The sequence below is a fragment of the Crocuta crocuta genome, unplaced genomic scaffold (assembly GCF_008692635.1).
Source record: "Crocuta crocuta isolate KB4526 unplaced genomic scaffold, BGI_CrCroc_1.0 scaffold62, whole genome shotgun sequence".
In the NCBI taxonomy this organism is placed as follows: domain Eukaryota; kingdom Metazoa; phylum Chordata; class Mammalia; order Carnivora; family Hyaenidae; genus Crocuta; species Crocuta crocuta.
In genome coordinates, this window is record NW_027529173.1 from 248,614 (window position 1) to 271,595 (window position 22,982).

Here is a 22,982-nt window from a genome sequence, read left to right on the forward strand (position 1 = left end):
ATTTCTTTTTTATTAAAAAAAATTTTAGTGTTTATTTATTTTTGAGAGACAGAGACAGAGTGTGAGTGGGGAGGAGCAGAGAGAGAGAGGAAGACACAATCTGAAACAGACTCCAGGTTTTGAGCTGTCACAACAGAGCCCCACGTGGGGCTCAAACTCACAAATGGCAAGATCATGATCTGAGCTGAAATAGACTGCTTAGCCAACTGAGCCACCCAGGCACCACTAACTGAGGAGATTTCTAAGCAAAGTGTTCAAGGTACAGCATGGTTTCTCCTTGCTGCTTATGGTAAAATGTGAGAAGAAAGATAAACTGAGGAGGGACTATTAAATAAAAAGGAACCAGCACCTTGTTGGGGATATTCTCAGTCTACTTGGACTACGAAGGAAGCTTAAATTAGAAAATTTATTGTCGGAAAGTGTGCTCTTGAGAGAAGGCTGAAGGTCTGGCTGCACAACTTTTGCTGAAGAAATTAGACACGTGGCTCATGGATCCACTCAGCTGTCTCTACAGAAGCTAGGGATAGAGATAGTGTAATACAGGAAAGATCTTTCTTGACAGGCAAAAACCTACAAGAGACCCGCAAAGGTTTTGAGGATGTTGTATCAGAGAAACACTACCAGCTTGGACTGAAAAGAACAGAGACAGGATGAAATGAGAGAAAGGCTATATCAGACTTCCAAAATTCCATAAGGCATATAGGAGATTGGCTGATAGAACTACCTGACTACAAACATTTGTGACTCTTCAAGAAAAAAGAAGGATGAGTCTGAGGTGCTTTTGCAGGCCCAAAGGACAGGGCCACCATGGGCCTGGGGGTTTGAGGGTACTATTATAGGCTGAGTGGACAGGGCTGCCATGGGCCCAGAATGTGCATTGAATCATGGAGGATTATTCTCAGGCCTTGAAATCGAAAATGAGATTTGCCCTCTGACTTTCCTGGGACGAGCGGCCTCTTTATTCCTTTCATTTTTCCCCCTTTTGGAGTGGGAATGTCTATCCTATAATTGTCCAACATTGTATTTTAGAAGCAGATATCTGTTTTCTAGTTTCACAGATCCACAGATGGAGAGGAATTTTGCCCCAGGATGGACTATACTTCCAGTTTTACTCATACCTGATTCACATGATTTAGATGATGAGATTTGGAACTTTTTGAGTCAATGATACTTAGCTGAGATTTTGAACTTAGAGTTGATGCTGGAATTGGTTAAAATTTGGAGGGATATTGGGATTGGGGTGTTGAATATATTTTGTATGTGGGAAGGACATGCTTTTGGGGGCCCAGAAAGGGAACTGTACTGGGTTGAATAATGTCCCCCCAAAATCATATCCACCTGGAAGCTGTGGATGTGACTGTATTTGGAAATAGAATCTTTGCAAATGTGATCAAGTTAAGACGAGGTCATACTGAATCAGGGTGAGCTTTACATGCAATGACTGGTATCTTTAGAATAGACAGAAGAAGGAAAAACACGAAAAAGAGGAGAAGTCCAGACGAAGACGGAAGCAAAGATGGGAATTATACAGCCAAGGAACACCTGGAGCTGCCAGACTCTGAAAGGGACAAGGAAAGGTTCTCCCCTGTAGTGTCTGAAAAAGCGAGACCCTGCTGGTGTTTCAATTTCATGCTTCTGAATTCCAGAACTGTGAGAGAATACATTTCTATTGTTTTAAGCCTCAAGTTTAAGATACTTCGCAAAGGCGAAGAAAGAAACTAATACAGATGTTTACCTAGAGAAGGTCATAGGTGTTAATGTACGTTGATCATCTACCAGATTGCTTTCCATACCTTCTGTAGCATTTTACACTTCCAACAACAGTACATGAAAGTTCCTACATTTCTTCCAACATACGACATTATCCAGCTTTTCTATTTTAACTAGCCTCATAGGTGAAAAGTACCATCTCATCATTCCTTGAATTTTCCATTTCCCAGATTATCCCTTATTTTGAACATCTCATGCTTATTAGCTTTGGATGATTTATCTTTTGGAAATTGTCTGTACATAGCTGTTGTTGATTTTTCTATTGGGATTGCTTACTGACCTTCAGAAATTTCCTAAATATTCTACTTAACAATCCTTCATTGGTTTTAGACATTGCATATATCTTTCTCCACTTTTTTTTGCTGTCCTTTAATCTTGTCCATAGTGTCCCTCATTGAAAAGAAGTTTTAAATTCATTACATTCTGTCCTTATTTGCCCTTATCCATGCCAAACAATACTAACTCCTTCTACCGGCTCTATTGTAGTTCACTAAGTGATATGATAATGTCATGTTAGAGGACTTGTTCTCTGTTCACTTGCTCATCAGCTGTTGTACATCTTTTTTTTTTTTTTTTTTTTCCCTGAACCCAGTCAACTGTGCAATCATGTGTTTAGCAAAAATCAGGGCCAGAAATGTCAGGCCTTATTCTGGAACAGAAAAACTGCAACTAATCAGGAGCATTTGGGACTTCAGCATATTTCCTGTCTCTCGTCAGACTGTTCACATATGGGTATGATGTGCAGTTGGTCCAGAAGTTACATCCTTCTCACTTCATGGCCCTCTTAGGGGACCTGCTGAGACATGTGAGGGCAAGTGACAAACAGCTCTTTAGCCAGTAGTGTGAGAGCAGGTGTGTCTAATCTTACGGGGGGATTTTTAGGGGTGAGTTTTCACTGAATCATACAATGTGAGAGCTGGAAAGGACCTCTGAAATTATCCAGTTCTACCCCTTATCTTCCAAATACAGACCTAGGGAAGTAAAGGGGCTTGTCCAAGTCATTGAGGTGGCAGTGAATTGCTGAGACTAGAACCCAGATCTCTTAACTTCCATTTTGTATATTCCCATTTTCCTGCTTTCCCCCAGAGGATGTCAGAAGTCTCTTTTTTGTTTTTTGTTTTTTGGAGGGCTCTGGCCCAGAGCTGGGACTTAATCCAGGAAATCAGAGGCCTCCAGAATTTGGACTCACTCAAGCTCTCCAGCCTCACCTCTTACCATTCTAGGGTACTCTCTGAGTTGTTCCTCTAATACTCCATGCTCTACTCTTAGTTTGGAGCCATTGCTCATGCTGCGGTCGTGCACAAGCTTGCCTGGCATGCCCTTTCCTCTTCTTCCCGCCTGCCTCACTTTTCAGGGGCTCCTTGTTTGAGGCTCAGTCCTACCTTCTCCATGCCACTGCCAACCAACATTATTCTCTCACCCTTCTTTAGGTTTTCATAGTGTGTGCAGTCTACACAAATACAATTTAGACTTGCTTACATGCTGCTTTTTTTTCCTGGAATGTTCTTGTACAACTGACTGAGCAAGTCATTCCATGTCTCTGTGCCTCACATAGTTTATGCACACAGAAAAAGAAGAGTTGATCAAGATCATATCTAAGGATGCTTCTATATCTAACATTCTATGTCTCCCTAAGATTTTAAACTATCAAAGCAAAGGGACCCTTTCTTACATTTCTCTTCTAATTCCCCTAGTCTAGTGCTTTTCAAATGGGGATAGTTTTGCTCCCCAGGGACATTTAACAATTGGACATAGTTTTGGTTGTCACATGGGGAGGGGTGGTCCTACCAGCATCTAATATAGAGGCCAGAGATACTGCTAAACATTCTACAATGCAAAGGACAGGACCCTTCCTCCCCAAATAGATTACTTAGCTCAAAATTTCAGATGGGATTCCAAAATTTTACCTTATTAGTCTCTAACCCAACACCATAGACACACTTCCATCTTTCAGTCAAAGACAAATGCCCTCATAAAAAGGATCCTGTCAGATATGGAGCTGTCATGGCAGAAAAGAAAAAGAAGTGAGCACCTATGAAAAACTAATGCTGAGAGAAGAGAATCTAATTTTCCTTAGTCAAGAGGGAGAAGAGAGAGTACAGTAAAGAAGGAAATGCTGGATGGATGAAAGCTGTGAGCTAAGAAGTTATTTACTTTGTAGGAGGTGTTGATTGAAATAGCCCATCTTTTAGACATGCGATTATGGTAAATAGTGGTAATGGTAATATTGGAGCACACAAAGGAAACTTCTGGGAACTGCAATTTATTTGTGTTTATAATATGCTCATTCTTACCTTCCCTTGAAATAAAGCCTGGATGATGAAAGAAGCTTTAATTTACAGATAAGGCAAGGAAGTTGGTTCCAGGGATTCTGAACTGAAATCCAAACAAATCACAGCCTCTCTTTCTAGACCCTTACTCAGGATTTTCTGAGGTTAGGGATGATGAATGACTACTGCTTTTGGTGACTCCTCCCAGCCTCTGCCTTGGCTGTGTTCCCAACATTCTCCCTCATCATGTTATGCTTGTCTTTCTTTTTAGGTTGCACCATACAAGAAAGCCAAATTGTTAATTCTTTGTCACCTTCACCCCCTGCCCTCTGTCATTAAACACATGTAATAAGAAATATCCTAGATATATGAAATAAAAATCTCCCCAGAAAGTCGGGACAGGAGGAATCCATGATCTAAAAACTCTCTTGAGGGTTACATCATTGTTCTCAGTCTCTTTTTATCTCAAACACTTGGCAGGAGATTGTGTTATTCGTTCTCCTGGCTACCAGAGGTATCTGGCAAAGGTTTCTGTTTAGATTTCGTTTGGAGAAGAAATGCTTAAGTTAAACATTAAAATTCATGAGAATATTTCAGTTCCTTATAAATTCTTCTGATCACAGTCACTTCAAGTGAGGTGTCATTTATGGCTCCTCACTGAGGAAAAGCTCTCCCAAGGGGACTTCCAGCAGTTCATTTCGGGAGACCACTGAGTCTATGCTCAAGTGCAGTGCAACACTCATGAAATATTTTTTATACTTTGGGTTCCTCTCTGTCGCATAGGATTATAAGCTGGATCCATGGAAAAATGGGTGCTTCTCACCCTGTCATGCTTGAGTTGTTGTTCCAGATTTTCCAATAAAAGAAAAATCAAATAAGGGAATCGAAGCACCTCTTTTTCTTTTTAAAACTTTCCTGTAAAGGTTTCTGGGGAAATATTCTGGGGCAAGAGCTGTCAGTGCAGAGCTGGATGCACTAGACATTTGAATAGACATTTGAACAATGTGTGTTACTGCTGCTGCTGTTCTTGTGCTTTGGTTTGTTTGTTTTGGCAGACACATACATGACTTCTCCTTATAAAATGATCTGGAAAACACACAGGAAGGAGTTAGGAAATGATAAAGCCTATAAGTGTGACTGCATATTTTGTGGCCCAGTCATCAATTCTCTGGAATTTGGGTATTGCATCCAGTCTTCAAAGTTGCCTCTTTCCCTTTTCCTTCTGCTTTTCCTATACACTAAATAGTAACTGAGTCTAAGAAATGTGAATTCCCACTAGAAGCCCCTCTGAGATCAATGCATGCATTGGTGGGCTCCCCTTTGGGATCTTTTCTGTCTTCTCCCTTGTGTGATCTTTTTAAAAGCATGATGCCAAAGCATCTGTGCAGCTTTTTGTTTGATTTCTGGTTTGCTTTCATAGGCCTTTCATGCTTGCTTGGCTGGGTGCAGCTGAGACTGGTTTTACAAGAAGCTACCAATAAAGCTCAGAATGGGAAGAGATGAGTAAACTCTTACTCTGAAGACAGGGTTTGTGGAAAGAAACAAAGGGAGATCCCCTTTGCACTTTATGAGAATGCATAATTTAGCAAGGCTCTATTTAAAAGTACTCCTAGCCCTGTATAGAAAGGCATGGCTCAGCTACTAGCTATCTTCTTGTACTAATTAGGAAATTGTTTTTGGCTCACCAGTTGATTTTTGAGCATCTCACCATAACTCTGTTATTTCTGTGAATATAGAGGATAAGAACTTTTGCAAATAACTTAAAGAAGCATGGGGTAAGCAGTTTCTAACATGGGTCCCAAGACTCTACACTTTCCCTTCCATGTAGGTATCCCGTGTAACAAATATGTGGGACTATAACTATGATGGTCTTATCCCTGTGTTAGAGTATATTATATGTCACAGCTGGCTTTAAGGGAAATTATTTGTGGGCCTGACCTAATTACATGAACCTTTATTTTTTTAAAAAATTTTTAATGTTTATTTTTGAGGGGTGGGGGGCAGAGAGAGAGAGAGAGGGAGGCATCAAATCTGAACAGGATCCAGGCCCTGAGCTGTCAGCACAGAGCCTGACATGGGGCTCTGGAAACAGTGAGATCATGACCTAGGCCAAAGTTGGACGGTGGCTTTAAAATGAACCTTTAAAATTAAAAAAAAAAAAAATTTTATTTATTTTTGAGAGAGAGATAGAGACAGCATGAGCAGGGGAGGGTCGGAGAGAGAGGGAGACACAGAATCTGAAACAGGCTCCAGGCTCTGAACTAGTTGTCAGCACAGAGCCCAATGTGGGGTTCGAACCCACGAACCGTGAGATCATGACCTGAGCTGAAGTCAGACGCTTAACTGACTGAGCAACCCAGGCATCCCTAAATTTTTTTTTAATGTTTATTTATTTTTGAGAGAGAGAAAGAGACAGAGTATGAGAGGATAAAGCCAGAGAGAGAGAGAGGGAGACACAGAATCCAATGCAGGCTCTAGGCTCCAGGCTCCAAGCTAACAGCACAGAGTCTGATGTGGGGCTTGAACTCATGACCTGAGCCGAAGTCGGACGCTCAACCGACTGAGCCAGCCAGGGGCCCCTACATGAACCTTTTAAAAGTAGAGTTGGTTTGTTTTCCCCAGCTGAAGAACTTGGCACAGTCCCCAGTTGCAGAAGAAGGCAGAGATTTGAAGCAGGATTCAGATTTGATGTGTTTTGCTGATCTGAGAATGGAGAGGGCCACATGATAAAGGATGTGGGTGACTTCTAAGAAATGAATGTGGTTCCCAGCTGACAGATCTCAGCCTACAACCATAAGGAATGAATACTACCAAAATGCAGAGAGCTTGGGAAAGGACCCAAAGCTCTGGGTAAAAATGCAGTTTCACCCCCCACCTTGATTTCAGCAAGGTGAGACCCTGAGAAGAGAATCTAACCACACCATGTCCAGACTTCTGACCTGTAGAGATTGTGAGATAATAAATTTTATTGTTTTAAACCACTAGATTTGGGGCTTAAACTTTCCATTCGACACAGCAATGGAAAACTAATATGAAGGAGTAGAAAGCCTTTGAGACAAGAAAGCTAAGTAAAACCAACATTCTTATGGTTGGTTTTAGATCAGTTGTGACTGATCAACTGTGATGGTTAATTATATGTTTCAACTTGACTAGACTATGGTGCCAAGTTAGTTGTTTGGTCAAACCCTAGATAGACATTACTGTGAAGGTATGTTGTAGATGCAATGACATTTATAATCAATTGACTTTAGGTAAAGGAGACTACCCTCCATAATATGAGTGGCCTCATCCAATCAGTTGAAGGCTTTAAGGACAAAAACTGAGGTTTCCCAGAGAAGAAGGAATATTGCCAGGCTGTAGCATTGAAATCCTGCCTAAGTTATGGATTTCAAACTTGCCAGCCTCTACAATGCCATGAGCCAATCCCTTAAAATAAATCTCTTTATACATATCCTGCCAGTTCTGTCTCTCTGGAGAGCCTTAACTGATGCAGTCATAAACGAAGGTGACTTTAGGTGCTACACCTATGGAAGAGGTGTGCTGGGCGTTAACTTGAAGACAACATGGTTGCTCTTGAAAAGGCAGCCGCTCGTACACAGTGCCACAAATTGTAACCAGCCAACAATATTGGCCTAATGCTGTCAGATCTTTTGATGTTTTTCAAAAGAAGCCAGAAATCCAGAATTTTACTCAAAATTGCCTGAATTCTAAATGTTGGTTACTAATTCAAAAACATATTTTGTAAAAACATTGAGCGTGCTGCAAAGAAACCATTAAACATATCCAGAATATGGGTTATTTATAAGACACAGCATTCTGGTTTCTTCAAAAAGTCAAAGTCATTAAAAAAAATAAAAGACAAGGGCTAGGGGACAGTTGTAGATAAGAAAGATTAGAGGACACTTGGCAAACTTGATGACCAAGGGCAATGAATGTCTTTAGAGCCTGGTTTGAAAAATCAGNAGGGGCCCCTACATGAACCTTTTAAAAGTAGAGTTGGTTTGTTTTCCCCAGCTGAAGAACTTGGCACAGTCCCCAGTTGCAGAAGAAGGCAGAGATTTGAAGCAGGATTCAGATTTGATGTGTTTTGCTGATCTGAGAATGGAGAGGGCCACATGATAAAGGATGTGGGTGACTTCTAAGAAATGAATGTGGTTCCCAGCTGACAGATCTCAGCCTACAACCATAAGGAATGAATACTACCAAAATGCAGAGAGCTTGGGAAAGGACCCAAAGCTCTGGGTAAAAATGCAGTTTCACCCCCCACCTTGATTTCAGCAAGGTGAGACCCTGAGAAGAGAATCTAACCACACCATGTCCAGACTTCTGACCTGTAGAGATTGTGAGATAATAAATTTTATTGTTTTAAACCACTAGATTTGGGGCTTAAACTTTCCATTCGACACAGCAATGGAAAACTAATATGAAGGAGTAGAAAGCCTTTGAGACAAGAAAGCTAAGTAAAACCAACATTCTTATGGTTGGTTTTAGATCAGTTGTGACTGATCAACTGTGATGGTTAATTATATGTTTCAACTTGACTAGACTATGGTGCCAAGTTAGTTGTTTGGTCAAACCCTAGATAGACATTACTGTGAAGGTATGTTGTAGATGCAATGACATTTATAATCAATTGACTTTAGGTAAAGGAGACTACCCTCCATAATATGAGTGGCCTCATCCAATCAGTTGAAGGCTTTAAGGACAAAAACTGAGGTTTCCCAGAGAAGAAGGAATATTGCCAGGCTGTAGCATTGAAATCCTGCCTAAGTTATGGATTTCAAACTTGCCAGCCTCTACAATGCCATGAGCCAATCCCTTAAAATAAATCTCTTTATACATATCCTGCCAGTTCTGTCTCTCTGGAGAGCCTTAACTGATGCAGTCATAAACGAAGGTGACTTTAGGTGCTACACCTATGGAAGAGGTGTGCTGGGCGTTAACTTGAAGACAACATGGTTGCTCTTGAAAAGGCAGCCGCTCGTACACAGTGCCACAAATTGTAACCAGCCAACAATATTGGCCTAATGCTGTCAGATCTTTTGATGTTTTTCAAAAGAAGCCAGAAATCCAGAATTTTACTCAAAATTGCCTGAATTCTAAATGTTGGTTACTAATTCAAAAACATATTTTGTAAAAACATTGAGCGTGCTGCAAAGAAACCATTAAACATATCCAGAATATGGGTTATTTATAAGACACAGCATTCTGGTTTCTTCAAAAAGTCAAAGTCATTAAAAAAAATAAAAGACAAGGGCTAGGGGACAGTTGTAGATAAGAAAGATTAGAGGACACTTGGCAAACTTGATGACCAAGGGCAATGAATGTCTTTAGAGCCTGGTTTGAAAAATCAGTAATGAACATAAAAATTATAATAGACATCCTGGGGACGGTTGTGGAAATTTGGGTATGGACTGTATATTAGATGATACTAAGAGTTTCTAGTTAACTTATTTGGGTGTGATAATGGTGCTGTGAATATATAGGGAAGTTCTTAATTTTTTTTGAGATGCATGCTGAGATAGGTGGGAATGTCTGTGATTTACTTAAAATTCCTTTCTCTCTATGCATAAACACACACACACACACACACACACACGCACACTAACAGTGATTTAATCTAGATCCTGAATATACATGTGCTTATTGAACTAATACTGGTATTTTTCTGCATCTTTGCAATCTTTTCTAATAAGTAATTTAGAAATTTTTTAATGTTATTTGTTTTTGAGAGAGAGAGAGACAGAGAGTATAAGCAAGGGAAGGAGGGTAGAGAGAGAGAGGGAGATAGAAAATCCGAAACTGGCTCCAGGCTCTCCACTAATAGTGCAGAGCCTGACACGGGACTCAAACTCACAAACTCTGAGATCATGACCTGAACCAAAGTCAGAGGCTTAACTGACTGAGCCACCCAGGTTCCCCTTAATAAGTAATTTTTCAAAGCTACTGAGTAGAGTAGACCACACATAATATGTGGACCCAACTGGGGTCCCAATTTACGATTGTGACCTATGTATTTGGATCAAAGAACTGCAAGTCATTTGCATGTTAACTTGTCTTCTTTAACCGTATTTCTATGATGGTAGTATGGCCAGCCTGTCATCATGTATTTATGTATGTTTCTCTCTCTAGACATGAGTTCTTCTTGGGCTGCAAAGGGAGCTTATTCCCCTATATGTCTCTGGTGTCCATGCATAGGTGAGAATTGAATACACTTCTGCTGAATGGTTAAAGTAAATCTCAGGAAAGCTGTAAGAACAATAGCAATAATGATAATGCCAGCTGCTAACATTAATTGAGCCCTGAAAGTGTTCAGGCTAAGAACCTCACGGCAATCACATGAATTAGAATGAATTAGATTATAATAGTAGTAGCAGTTGGTCTTCTTTTATTCATGAAGAAGGTGAGACCCTCAGATGATTGGAAATTTGCTCAAGGCCACACAGCAAAAGTTGAGGCTAAGCAGCCTTGCCCCAGGACCCCCTTTGAAAACAGTTCCCTTTTGTGCTTCTGAAGTCTCCATAGCTGCCTAAAATAAAAAAGTTCCCTAAAATAAATCTTGGAGCATTCTGTGCAGCCCAGAAAGGAAGGGAAGCACCAGACACGGGAGAAATGACACTGCCCTGGAGCACGTGTGCACCTGAGCAGAGCAACAGATTCTTCAGATTCCACACAGCCAAGACCGGGACTCCAGGAGCTGGCCACCCAGAGGCCTGTCAGGCAGGTTAGGGGGATGGGAGGATGGGGAGGTGAGGGTTGGGGAATGGGGTATGTGGGGAGGTACTGGCCCTCACTGAATGTTCACAGTCTGCTGTCTGCCAGGCCTCCCTGGGGGATCCCTAGCAGGTCATCTCACTAGGAAATGGGAGCAAGACTAATTGTGATGGTTTCACATCCCAAAAAACTACCGCAGGCACATTTTAACATCATGCCATACATATTTCTAGAGACATTTGTGAGTAGAGCAAATCTCTTTAAATTTTTTGCTATTGTCTGGTCAGGAAAAAGAAAAAAAATGTAACAATGCGTGTCGGGGATTAGAGCTGACACTGTTTACTGGCTATGGTCTCGAGTACTTTGAAACTTTCACTACTGGGGGAGTGATACACCGTGGTGACCCTGACCCCTTTACCTTGGGTCTCTGATGCTGCAGATATGTCCCTTGTGCCCATCTGTTCTTCCCCCATCCCCTCGCTTCCTCCAGGCTGCAAGCCCTGAGCATTCACCTGTCCAGAATGCTGTTAGCAAAGCTCCTTACACAGAGAGAAGAGGCACCTATGGAGACCTCCTTTAGAAATGAATGAAAATGTATGCATTTTACACTTGGTTTGGGCTAAACTAATGTATTAGTGTCCTACTGCTGCTGTTACAAATGGTCCCAAATTTAGTGGCTTAAAACAGCATAAATTCATTTTCTTACAGTCTGGAGGTCAGAAGTCCACAGTCAGTTTCACTGGGCTGAAATCAAGATGTTGGCAGGATTGTACGTCCTCTGGAGGCTCAAGGATGGGGGAGACTCCAAGTCCTTACCTTTTCCAGTTTCTGCCTGCATTCCTTGGCTCAGCAGTCCCTTCCTCCATCTTCACAGCTATTGGCGTCACATCTTCAGATCTATGGCTCTGACTCTCTGCTTCCTTCATCACATTTTCTGCTCTTACTTGGACAGTCCAGCCTCCTTCTTGTAATGACTCTCGAGATTATATTGGGCCCACCCAGTTAATCCAGGATAATCTCAATATCTCAAGATCCTCAATTTACTCACATTTGCAAAGTTCCTTTTGCCATGGAAAGTAACATATTCACAAGTCCTAGGGAGTAGGACCTGGACATCTTTGAGGGGTAATTATTCTGCCTATCACAACTAATGTTTGGAATACACAGTAACTCCTGAAAAAAGGGTATTCATTCTTTCGCTTGGAATCTATTTTAAGATGGTGGCAAGTCTAGCTGACTTTTAGTTATACACCAAACAGTTCTTTTCTTTTCTTTTTTTTTTTTATTTTATTTATTTGTTTTGAAGGAGAGAGAACAAGTAGCAGAGGGACAGAGAGCAAAGAGGAGAGAGAATCCCAAGCAGGTTCCACACCGTCATCACAGAGTCCGACTCAGGGCTTAATCCCACAAGCCAAGAACCAAACCGTGAGATCATAACCTGAGCCGAAATCAAGAGCCAGACGCTTAACTGATTGAGCCAGTCAGACACCTCCCAAACAGTTTTTTTCATTCAGCACCACATGCTCCCTGCTCCCTAGTTGTGGTTAACTAGATGCTCGCTAGCTTCAAATATTTCTTTGTTTCTGCTTGTTTTACCAGAACTGCTTTTTCCAATATCGAAGTCTTAACTTACTCCTCTCCAACTCCCATTTTCAGATGTATTCTGGTATTTTCTTTTTTGCAAATTTTGGGGACCAAACCTGTTAAGAATTTAACTACTTAGACCAAATAGGAAAGGCCATTTTAAAGATATATAATCATGGCTAAAAGACCCAGGCCTAACAAAATCCATCAAGGTGTGCGTATTCACCATTATTTTTTAAAGTAGCCATTTTCTTTCTTTCTTTCTTTCTTTTTTCTGGGCATGAAGGAACACAAGGGCTTTAGTTTTTCACTGCAACAAAAAACAGAATGATCTGCTTACAAAGGTAAAAGCTGCGTTGATATTGTAACATTTTTCAATTGGATTAGAATTTTGGAACTTTTAGTCTAAGGTCCAAGATCAAAGGCAGATCAATTCCAACAGAGCTGAGTGACATACATTTTTTATTTTAACCTCATAAGTACTTAGGGTCCATATAGTTAAATATAAAATATAAATACCTGTTTTCATAAGTAAAAGGGACTCTCTGCTATGAGATAGATTTCCTTTTACAGAATATCTTATCTATTTTAAGATGTAAAATGCAAGGTCTTCAATTTACAGTAAAGAGTGGAGTCCATACGAATAGGCTGCCTATTTGTATATTGGGGGAGAGAAGGGAAATTCCTAAGAGAGTTGCTTTTCCCAAATTGAGTATTGACATAAAATTATCTTCAGTTTGTGAATTACTATTGACTATGTTTTTAGTTCAAATATCTCTTTTTTTTGGTCACAAATTAGCTTCACTGTTTTCCCTGGAATTTGAATTAATCCAAGCTGTTTACAAGCATTTTGATAGGTGTAAATGCAAGTGTGGTTACAGTAAGAGAGTATTTTGGGACATGTGGGCAGACAATTTCTGTGATTTTTCAGTTATCTTAGAAGAGCACCTGAAATCTGCAGGAATGGAAAAGAAAATATATTATCTGTGCCTTCTTCATCCACCCACACCCCATAGGTCCTCTACCAAATACAGCCAGGAATGGAACGCTACTTTATTTCTTCCAGAGCAGATTGCCAAAGATCACATCATTGGTTTGGAATTCAGAATGGGAAGAGCTTCTCCTTAAGAAAATTAGGATAAGATCTTAGTTAGCCCATACTTGAAAAAGTATTGCAGATCTGTAAAGAGAGGCTATTTTTCCCATTAGACTGTTTTGCTAGCTAATTATTATTTGGATTCAGGGAAGATATGACAAAAATGGGGGAGGGGTATAACCGCTCAATCCCTTCTGTGCCCTGGATCCAGAGCAGAGGTAGAAAATGAGACCATCTGACAAATTGCTAATACTATTTTTCAGTTATTCATTCAGTCATTTAGGTTGAAGAAGGGGTATTTAAGAGCTCTTTTCCAATATTTGAAAAGAAAAAAAGATTGATCCCTATATTCACCCTTTACTGTGGTAAGTAAATTTTCAATGAATGAAAGACTGACACAAAGTCAATAACAACAACGGAGAAGGATGAGTATTTTTACCAGGTGAGCTAAGAAAGGACCTTTCTAAACACAGCATAAAACCAACAAGTCTTATAAGAAGAGAGCTATAGATTTGACCACACGAAAACTTAAAATGTCTACACTGCAAAACAGGTCCTAAATAAGTTAAAAGACAAATTTAAAAATATGCAACATATATATAGCAGATTAAAGGGTTTATATATCTAATGTATAAAAAATAAAGGGAAAAAACAAATAAAAAAGAAATACTAATGAGCAATAAACCTGCTAATATAATATAAATTAAAACACCAACTTTATCTGTATAGATATAGCTATACAAATACTCACATATACTTGATTTTGTAAATCACATTTGACAAAGTTAAATAATCCAATAATGTCTAATGTCTGATGTCTAATGTTGGTGAGAGTGGGAGGAAGTGATTGGTAATTCTCATAAGTGGATTACTTTAAGAGGAAATTTGATAATATCTTTCCACGATAATTGTGTGCTTTCCCTTCAGAGATGCCTGACTGGCTCAGTCTGTGGAGCTCGTGATTGTTGAATTTGGGATTGTGAGTTAAAGACCCAATTTGGGTGTAGAGATTACTTAAAACAATTTTTTTAGGGCCACCGGGGTAGCTCAGTCAGTTAAGGGTCTGACTCTTGGTTTCGGTTCAGCTCATGATCTCACAGTTGTGAGATCCAGCCCAGCATTAGGCTCTGTGCTGAGAGTGGGGAGCCTGCTTGGGATTCTCTCCCTCCCTCCCTCTCTCTGCCCCACAACTCCCGCCCCCCCTCCCCCGCTTGCATGCATGCACACATGCATGCTCTCGCTCTTTCTTTCAAAATAAATAAACTTAAAAAACCCCACAATTTTTTTGATCTAAAAAAATAATAATAGTGGGCTTTCCCTTCTATGAAGAAATTCTTCTATCAACAGATGAGAACTTGACAGGTATGTTGCAGAGGAATTCCTGTATCAGGCAAGGAGCTTGACCTCTTCATATTTCATGTCCCTGCAGTACTGAGAATCTATGCTTAGGACTGAAGGTAACATCTACTTTTCTATATCCAGGGCGGATTCCTCCTTTCTTCATAGTTGATTTGGGTCTTCACAACTGGAATAGATTTTTAGGGATGAGCCCATCAGGAATGAATCTGCTCAGAGGCTGTCTGGTTTTGTCCTCAGCTGTCAGGATCCTGTGTAGGTATGGGGTAAGATGAAAGTTATCGTAGAAAAGCACCTCCCTGGTGTGCTAGAGTTAGGGTAGCGAGAGAGCAATGTTTTCATGTCTGAGAGGTGTGGTTAATGCAGGGATGCCACTGGGTAACTTTGTAAATAATGGGACACATGGAACACTAAATGCCATGAGAACTCGGGGGAGAATGTACCTATCTTCTAGGCTACAAATAAGTCAATTAACCTTAGTATTTTCTTTTGCTCTCTTATGGATTAGAATTTTAAAATTCTGTGTTCCTCACAGAGGTGTTTAACCTTACAGTGGTAATCATGATATATAAGTATCACATCAACACATTGTATGCCTTTAACATACACACTGTTATATGTCAGTTATGTCTCAATTTTTAAAATCTACAATGAAAAGCAAAAAAATTCTATATTCACTTGGGATAATAATTTGTTTTGTGTTATATCCAAGAGAAGACAACACTGTAGCTAAGAATTTTCAGGAGACTAAATGCCATAATATCTCTTCCTTCTCTTTTTTTCTTCTTTTTTCCTTTCCCTTCCTTTTTCTCTTCCTCCTTCCTTTTCTCAGTCCCTCCTTCTCTTGTACCAATCCAAGAACACTTAGAAAACACCTAACCATGGTAGTTTACCATTGCTACATCCGAAGCCCCCTTCCTAAGATTTATATTCCTGAGTATTAACCTGAGGGAGATGCAAACAACTATGATCTACCACTCATGTACACACAGATAAAATTCATTACTGAACCACCTCCTGAGTCAAGTCTTTTGGCTGACCCCAGCGGGTCAAACATTACAGGAAAGGAGTGGGAGGGAAGTATATTCAGATTGCATTGCTAAACCCCTGGGTAGGGTCTGGAATCCTGTGAGTGCAGAGGGGCTTGGAAGCATTTCGGTAGCATATTTAAGTGTTTAAGACCAAGGCAAAACAATATTTCAGAATGAAAGAAAATAGCTTTAGATGGCTTATCTCCTCCATTTGCATTAAATTGACTATAACTAATTAACTTTTTAACTCAGTTCAAATACTACTCATTCCTTCTTATTTGACCCTGTCTTTGCTCACTCCTTGCCTTCACCCCCTCAATCAATGTTTTTTTTTTTTCCTGAATTTTCTCTCTTAGGTCACATCATCATGTTAAATTCACACTACTATTGGAGCACTCTCTCTTCTATCCCAGAGTCATTATAATTCTGTTTGTACTAGTGATTACTCCTAGGCTTCTGTAGCTTCTTTCAAAAAGCCTCTGCTAACCCAAGGCACCTTTCTGTGAATTAAATAAAACAAATATCCCTCAAGGATAATACAGCCCCAACCAAGCTGGTGGCCATGGTGGGTTCTGTTTCACTTACCTCCTTCCCCCTTAGCCAGGTGCCCTTTGTGCAGTGAGAAGCTTTGGCAATGATATGTGCTCACCCTGTTTTCACCTATTGCTCCTGCTCTGAAGTATAAGAAAAATGAATAGTTAGGGGCGCCTGGGTGGCTCAGTGGGTTAAGCATCTGACTTCGGCTCAGGTCATGATCTCACAGCTTCTGGGTTCAAGCCCTGTGTGGGGCTCTGTGCTGACAGCTCAAATCCTGGAGCCTGCTTTAGATTGTGTCTCTGTCTATGCCCCTTCCCCACTCATGCTTTCTCTCTCTTTCAAAAATAAATAAACATTAAAACATAAAAGAAATCGGGGCACCTGGGTGGCTTAGTCGGTTAAGCGTCCGACTTTCGCTTAGGTCATGATCTCGCGGTTCGTGGGTTCGAGCCCCGCGTCGGGCTCTGTGCTGACTGCCAGCTCAGAGCCTGGAGCCTGTTTCAGCCTGTGACTCCCTCTCTCTCTGACCCTCCCCTGCTCACGCTGTCTCTCTCTGTCTCCTAAAAATAAATAAAACATTAAAAAAAAATAAAACAGAAAAGAAAGATCAATAGTTAGGAAGAAGGGTGTGTGTGGTGCTGGAAGAAATAACTTTACATATTAAAGAAATGCAAATTGGGCCAAGTCCAGCCACAACAGTGGGCACTGACTGTATATTTGTCCTCCTTTTTACGTATTTCAAAATCAACTGTTAAAATGGGACTCTTGCTCTCAGAGTTTTTGTAGAGGCCCCGCATCTGGGAACCAGATATTCCAGCATCCCAAAGAGAGGGATTGGACCACCTATGCAGGGTCTGCTGAGACCATGACTCCTGTTCGGCTGGCATTAGTCCTTGGCCTACCTTCAAGCAAGAATAAGAGTGATATGAGATTCTAAGATTGAGGGTATCTTTGGAGAGAGTTGTCAGTGGGGAGCTAGGGGTGGGAGTGGGAGTGTTTCTGCCATTTCAAAACCACTAAGGGGATCGGTAAGAGACGTTCACAGAGAAGTTGTCATTATGTCCTCTGGAATGTGAGGGAACGTCTAAAAATTTTCAGAGGAGAGACTTTCTCTAGCTTGTTGCTCTATAGCTATGGAGTAGAGAGTTTCACCATGAATTTGGTGAGGCAAGGGTGTTCCCCTTGGTCAGATAACCCCATGGAAGGAACCAAACTGGGTCATTCTGTAATGGACTTTACCCAAGAGAACTGCCTGGAGGTGTCCCCCAACAGATGGGGGTGATTTACCAGAAGCCACAGGACAGGGGTCCAGCTGCTGCATTGGGGAAATTCTTACCTATGGGAAATCTTTGAAGAATCCGTAAAAATGCTTCAGAAGAGAGTACTGGCATTTAAATTCTGTACCCTGTAAAGGGCATTGGTGCCAAATTATAACTCACCAATCAGATAAGGCCTTTTTTCCTCTTAACTTTTTTTCCTACGTGGCTCGAACCCTGGAAGAATCAAAACCTAGCAGGTCATCCTGGCAGATGGAATGAGCAGGCAAGAAGGGAGAGATATCCTCTCCTCCCTCTGGCACTTACCATTTCTTGATATGTGTGGTAGACCAGAACTGGCGGATGGGAGAAACTTAAAATTCAGTAAATCTGGGACTATTGGTAATATACTGGGTTCTAAACACAATGGACGGATTTTGTTGTTATCTGAGTAACTGGTAAAGCCATGAGAAGCTTTATCCAGGAGCAGGGACGTACAACCTGAGGGAAGTACTAGAGTCACCAGATGGTGGGAGGAAGGACAATGTTGCTTCATGTTTCCACCTTTGCAAATTGCAGTTTAGTTACTGAGCCAGTTCTGTGTTAATACAAAGGGCCTTACTTGGAGGGATGTACGTACATGTTCTGGAGTCTGTCCCTTCTCCCCCTGTCAAGGATGTCAACCCCACAGTTGTCTCCTTTCTTTTATGTATCACTGACTTCCTCTCTACTGAATCTTTCTCACTAGCACATAAAAATAACATTACAAAATTAATCCATCTTAAAAAAAAAAAAAAAAGATCCCACAAACCATTTAGTGACTGCCCTGCTCTCTGTTTCCCTTTACTGAAAATTTATTTGAAAGAGTTAGCTGACTTCATGATCTGTTCTTCATCTCGTATTCTCTCCTGAGCCCGGTCCAGTGGGCTTTCACCTCCACCACACCACCCAGCAGGCTCTTATCAGGGTCAGCTGTTCTCTATCTGCATCTTATTTGATTTCTCAGCTGCACATGGTAAGGCTGACCACTTATTCCTTCCTGAGACATGTTCTTTTCCAGGCTTCTGTGTTACACATGTATCTGCGGTCTTCCTACTCTACTGGCTATTCCTCATCAGCCAGCCATTCCTCCTCCACCAACTCCTATTCCTGATGTCTTCTCTCTGTCCAGATTCTCTTCCTAAACCATCGTATCCAATCCTGGGGGCTTTATTTGACAGTGCAGATGTAATACATTTCCATCCTTGAAGAAATGTTTTACTAGCCAGTGCTGGTATAAAGGAAGAAAAAAAGAGGTTCTCATTATTAAGTAAAGCTGACTTTAATCAGACTCAACAAAAATACGTTTCTTCTTGTGTCTGTTGTGTGAATTAAAAAAAGTTTTATCCATTTCATCTAAGTTTAAAAAATAAAGTAACATAAGCTTGTTCATTATATTTCCTTATCTCTTAGATATCTACAGTGATGATCTCCTTTGTCTTCCTGATCTTGGTCATTTAGGTTTTTCCCCATCCTTTTTTCTTGATCACTTTTACCAAGTGTTTATCAATTGTATTAATATCTTCAAAGAACCAAATTTTGGCTTTATTTTCTCTATTCTATGTTTCTTATCTATTTCATTGATTTCTGCTCACTAATATCTCCTTTCTTCTATTTTCTTTGGATTTCATTTGTCTGAAATGGGAATTAGGTTTATTATTTTTAACTTTCTTGACACCGTCACCCCCACCCACAAAATGCACTATGCATTTGGAAATATAGGCTTCCTTTTTGGCATCACTGTTTAATATGTCGCTTGTATTATCATTTAGTTTATAATGTTTTCTAATTTTGTTTGACTCTTTGATCCTTGAGTTACTTACATGATCAAATAACTTGAAGCATATTACATGACTTCCAAATATTTGGGGGAGTTTTCTACTTACCTACTGTTATTGATATATATTTTAGTTCCATTGTAGTCAGAGAACATATTTCATATTTATATTCTATGAAAAAAAATGTAAGACTTCCCTTAAGGCCAGCATAGACTGTATTTTGTTAATGTCTACTATGAATGTACTATCATTGGCTCTCTTCTGATGAGTGTCTGCACAATATATTTTTTACTATCCTTTTACTTTCACCCTTTCTGTATCTCTATATTTAAAGTTATTCTATTGTCAACAGCATATAGTTGTGTTTTTATTTATTCAATTTAAGCATCATTTTCTTAAAAATTTAGCTGCTTGGCTTATTGGTATTAAAAGGAGTAATGGATATAGTTGGATTTAAGCCCACCGTCTTACTTATTTTTTGTTTGTTCATATGTTTTTTGTTCATTTGTTCCTCTTTTTGGATTAATCAGGCATATTTTTTTATGTCTTTATTTTATTTTTTTATTTTTTTTACAAATAGTTTATTGTCAAATTAGTTTCCACATAACACTCAGTGCTCATCCCCACAAGTGCCCTCCTCCATGCCATCCCCCCTCCCCCCCACATCCATCAGTCCTCAGTTTTTGTCAGCATTCAAGAGTCTCTCATGGTTTGCCTCTCTCCCTTTCCCCCACCATTTCCACCCTTCTTCTCCCCCTTGTTCCTCCGTCAAGTTCCTCCTAATCCTCCTATATGTGCAAACATATATTTGTCCTTCTCTGTCTGACTTATTTCGCTCAGCATAACACCCTCAAGGTCCATCCATGTTGCTACACATGGCCAGATTTCATCCTTTCTCATTGTAATCAGGCATATTTTTAAGTTTCATTTCTTGACTCCATTATTAGATAAATTATTGTATTTTTATTTTAGGATTTCTCTAGAGATTTAATATAGTTCATCCTAACCTTTGTGCTATTATCATTTATTTGGTTTAAATGTATTGTAAATCCTACAACACATTATTACTGTTGCATGAAATAGTCAATAGCATTTTATGTTTACCCACATATTTATGCTTTCTGCTACTCTTCATTCCTTCGTTCAGTTCCATGCTTTCATATGATTATTTCCTGTCATTGTTATGGTACTGTAGGTCTGCTGGTGAAAACGTCTCTCATTTTTATTTTTCTAAAAATTTCTTTATTTTGCCTTCACTTTTGAATGATATTTTAAATGAATATAGAGTTCTAGAATGATACTCTTATTTTAGCACTTTGAAGGCATTATTCCATTATCTCCATTGGCTTCCATAATATATGTTGAAAAATCAATCTTTAGTTTGAAGTTAATGTTTTCTCTCTTGCTGGTTTTAAGATTTTCTCTCAATCCTTGATTATTAGAAGTTTGACAAAATTATGTCTGTGTGTCTTTCTTTTTGTTTATCCTGCTTAGAAGTTGCTGAGCTTCTTGAATCTGTGGAACATCTCTCACCAACTTTGGAAATGTTTTGGCCATTATATCTTCAAATGTTGTTTCTGCTTCAATTTATTTCTCCTCTTTTGGTGTTCCAGTGAAATATGGTAGACCTTTTAACTTTGTTCCATATGTCTTTACTGCTCAGTTTTGTTTTTATAGATTCTTTCTATTTGTGGTTGAATTTGTATGTTTTTTATTGTCCTATCTTAGGGTCTGGTAATCTTGTCTTCTCTGCTGTTAAGTCTGGTTTAATGAAGCCAATGTTTTCTTAGTTTCAGATATTGTGTATTTCAGTTAAAGGATGCCCATTTGATCCTTTTACATAGATTTCAATTCTCTGTTGATAATACGTATCTTTTCATTAATTCCCCCTTTTTTTCTTTTATTTCCTAGAATATATCAATCAGTTAAAGTCCTTGTCTGCTAGTTTCAATATATGGATTGTCTGTAGGTCTGCTTCTATTATTTATCTTTTCTCTTGATGATGATTATAAGTCACATTTTCTTGTTTCTCTGAATTTTTGTTTGTTTGTTTGTTTGTCAGGCATTGTATACAAGAACACTGCAGAAACTCCAGATAATGCTTTACCCTAGAGAGGGTTTCCACTTTCCTCATTAGGCAGATAGGATGAAGGGTTTATCTTTGAGATGCATAGGGTTTAAGTTACAGTTTTAGTGAGGCTTAGTCCACTCTTTACCTTATTCCTCAAACATAACTCTTCTGGGCTTTTGATTAAAGCCTGCAGGATCTTTGTCTTTTCAGCCCTAAAAGACTGGGGAATTTAATGCTGTACTTTGGAGGTTTTGAACTGAGCTCTTTATCCTCCCACTCTTTGCTCCTCACAACTTCAAAATCTGGAAGTTGCCTTAAGGGGTGCCTGGCTCTGTGTTTGAATGGCAAGACCTTTTTCTCTAATTCCACTTTTTATCCTTAGTGTTATAAAACTAGGGAAGATTGTATTGTGCCTTTTGGAAGCATTCAGCCAAACTTCCCAGCTTCCTTTGCATAGCTCTTGAACTCAGAAGATATCCCATGGGGAAAACCAGCTATGTGTTTAGTACTTCTCAAGTTTAGTTTCTCTCACCAGCCCCATGTGACTGCCAAAAAACCTCTCTGGTTTCTCTTTCCTCAAGAAATTCTTCTTTACAAGACAAATCTCATTCTCAGTCCATGCCCAGAATTGTCAAATATCCCCAAAGAAGAAAACAACTGGTAATTTATGTGGCCCTTATTGCTTCCTCATTTTCTGAGACCCTTAAAAATGTAACTTTTGTAGTCTGTCTGGCTCTTTCTAGTTGTTCCAATGGGAATTCTAATCTGTTGTGGCCTACCACATTTTACTCCTGAATTGGAGTCCCCTAATACTTATGCTTTGTGGGAAGAGGCTCACCAAAATGGTTACAACTTTAAGAATTGAAAAAGGCCATAGCCTGTTTCTAGTATTTGGATTCTACAATGTGGAAAGTTACATTGGTGGTCCAGACTTGGGCTGTCAATTGCAGAGGACCTGAGCAATTAAGTGACATAGCCTTGGGAGATATGGCTAGATTTGACGTGAGGAAGAAAGCTGTCAGAATGAATGGTAGCTTTTGAATGGACTATGTAAGTTTGCAGCAGTGATCATAGTTAGCAATAATTAAAATTGACTGATGCTATGGGATTCTGAATATGAAGTGGTATGAATGCCTTCATAAATTTTTGCTCATATTGTCTTTTTCATATACATACACACAATACACACAAATGTATGTATATATATGTAAATGTGTATTATATATATATGTATATATATGTATTTACACTAACCCCACTTTTCAATCATCATTAATCTATGGGGATTTATTTATTTATTATCTTTAAAATATTTTAAAAATTATATTATTCCTTTTCATGAACAATACTGAGATTTCAAACTAGATACACATCTTTTATAATACAACGTAACTAGTTTTTAGTTCCTTTTCAGCTTCATGTTTTGGTCAGTTGTAGGATGTCTTTAAGTTATTTCTTCTAGAAGTTATATTGGTATTTT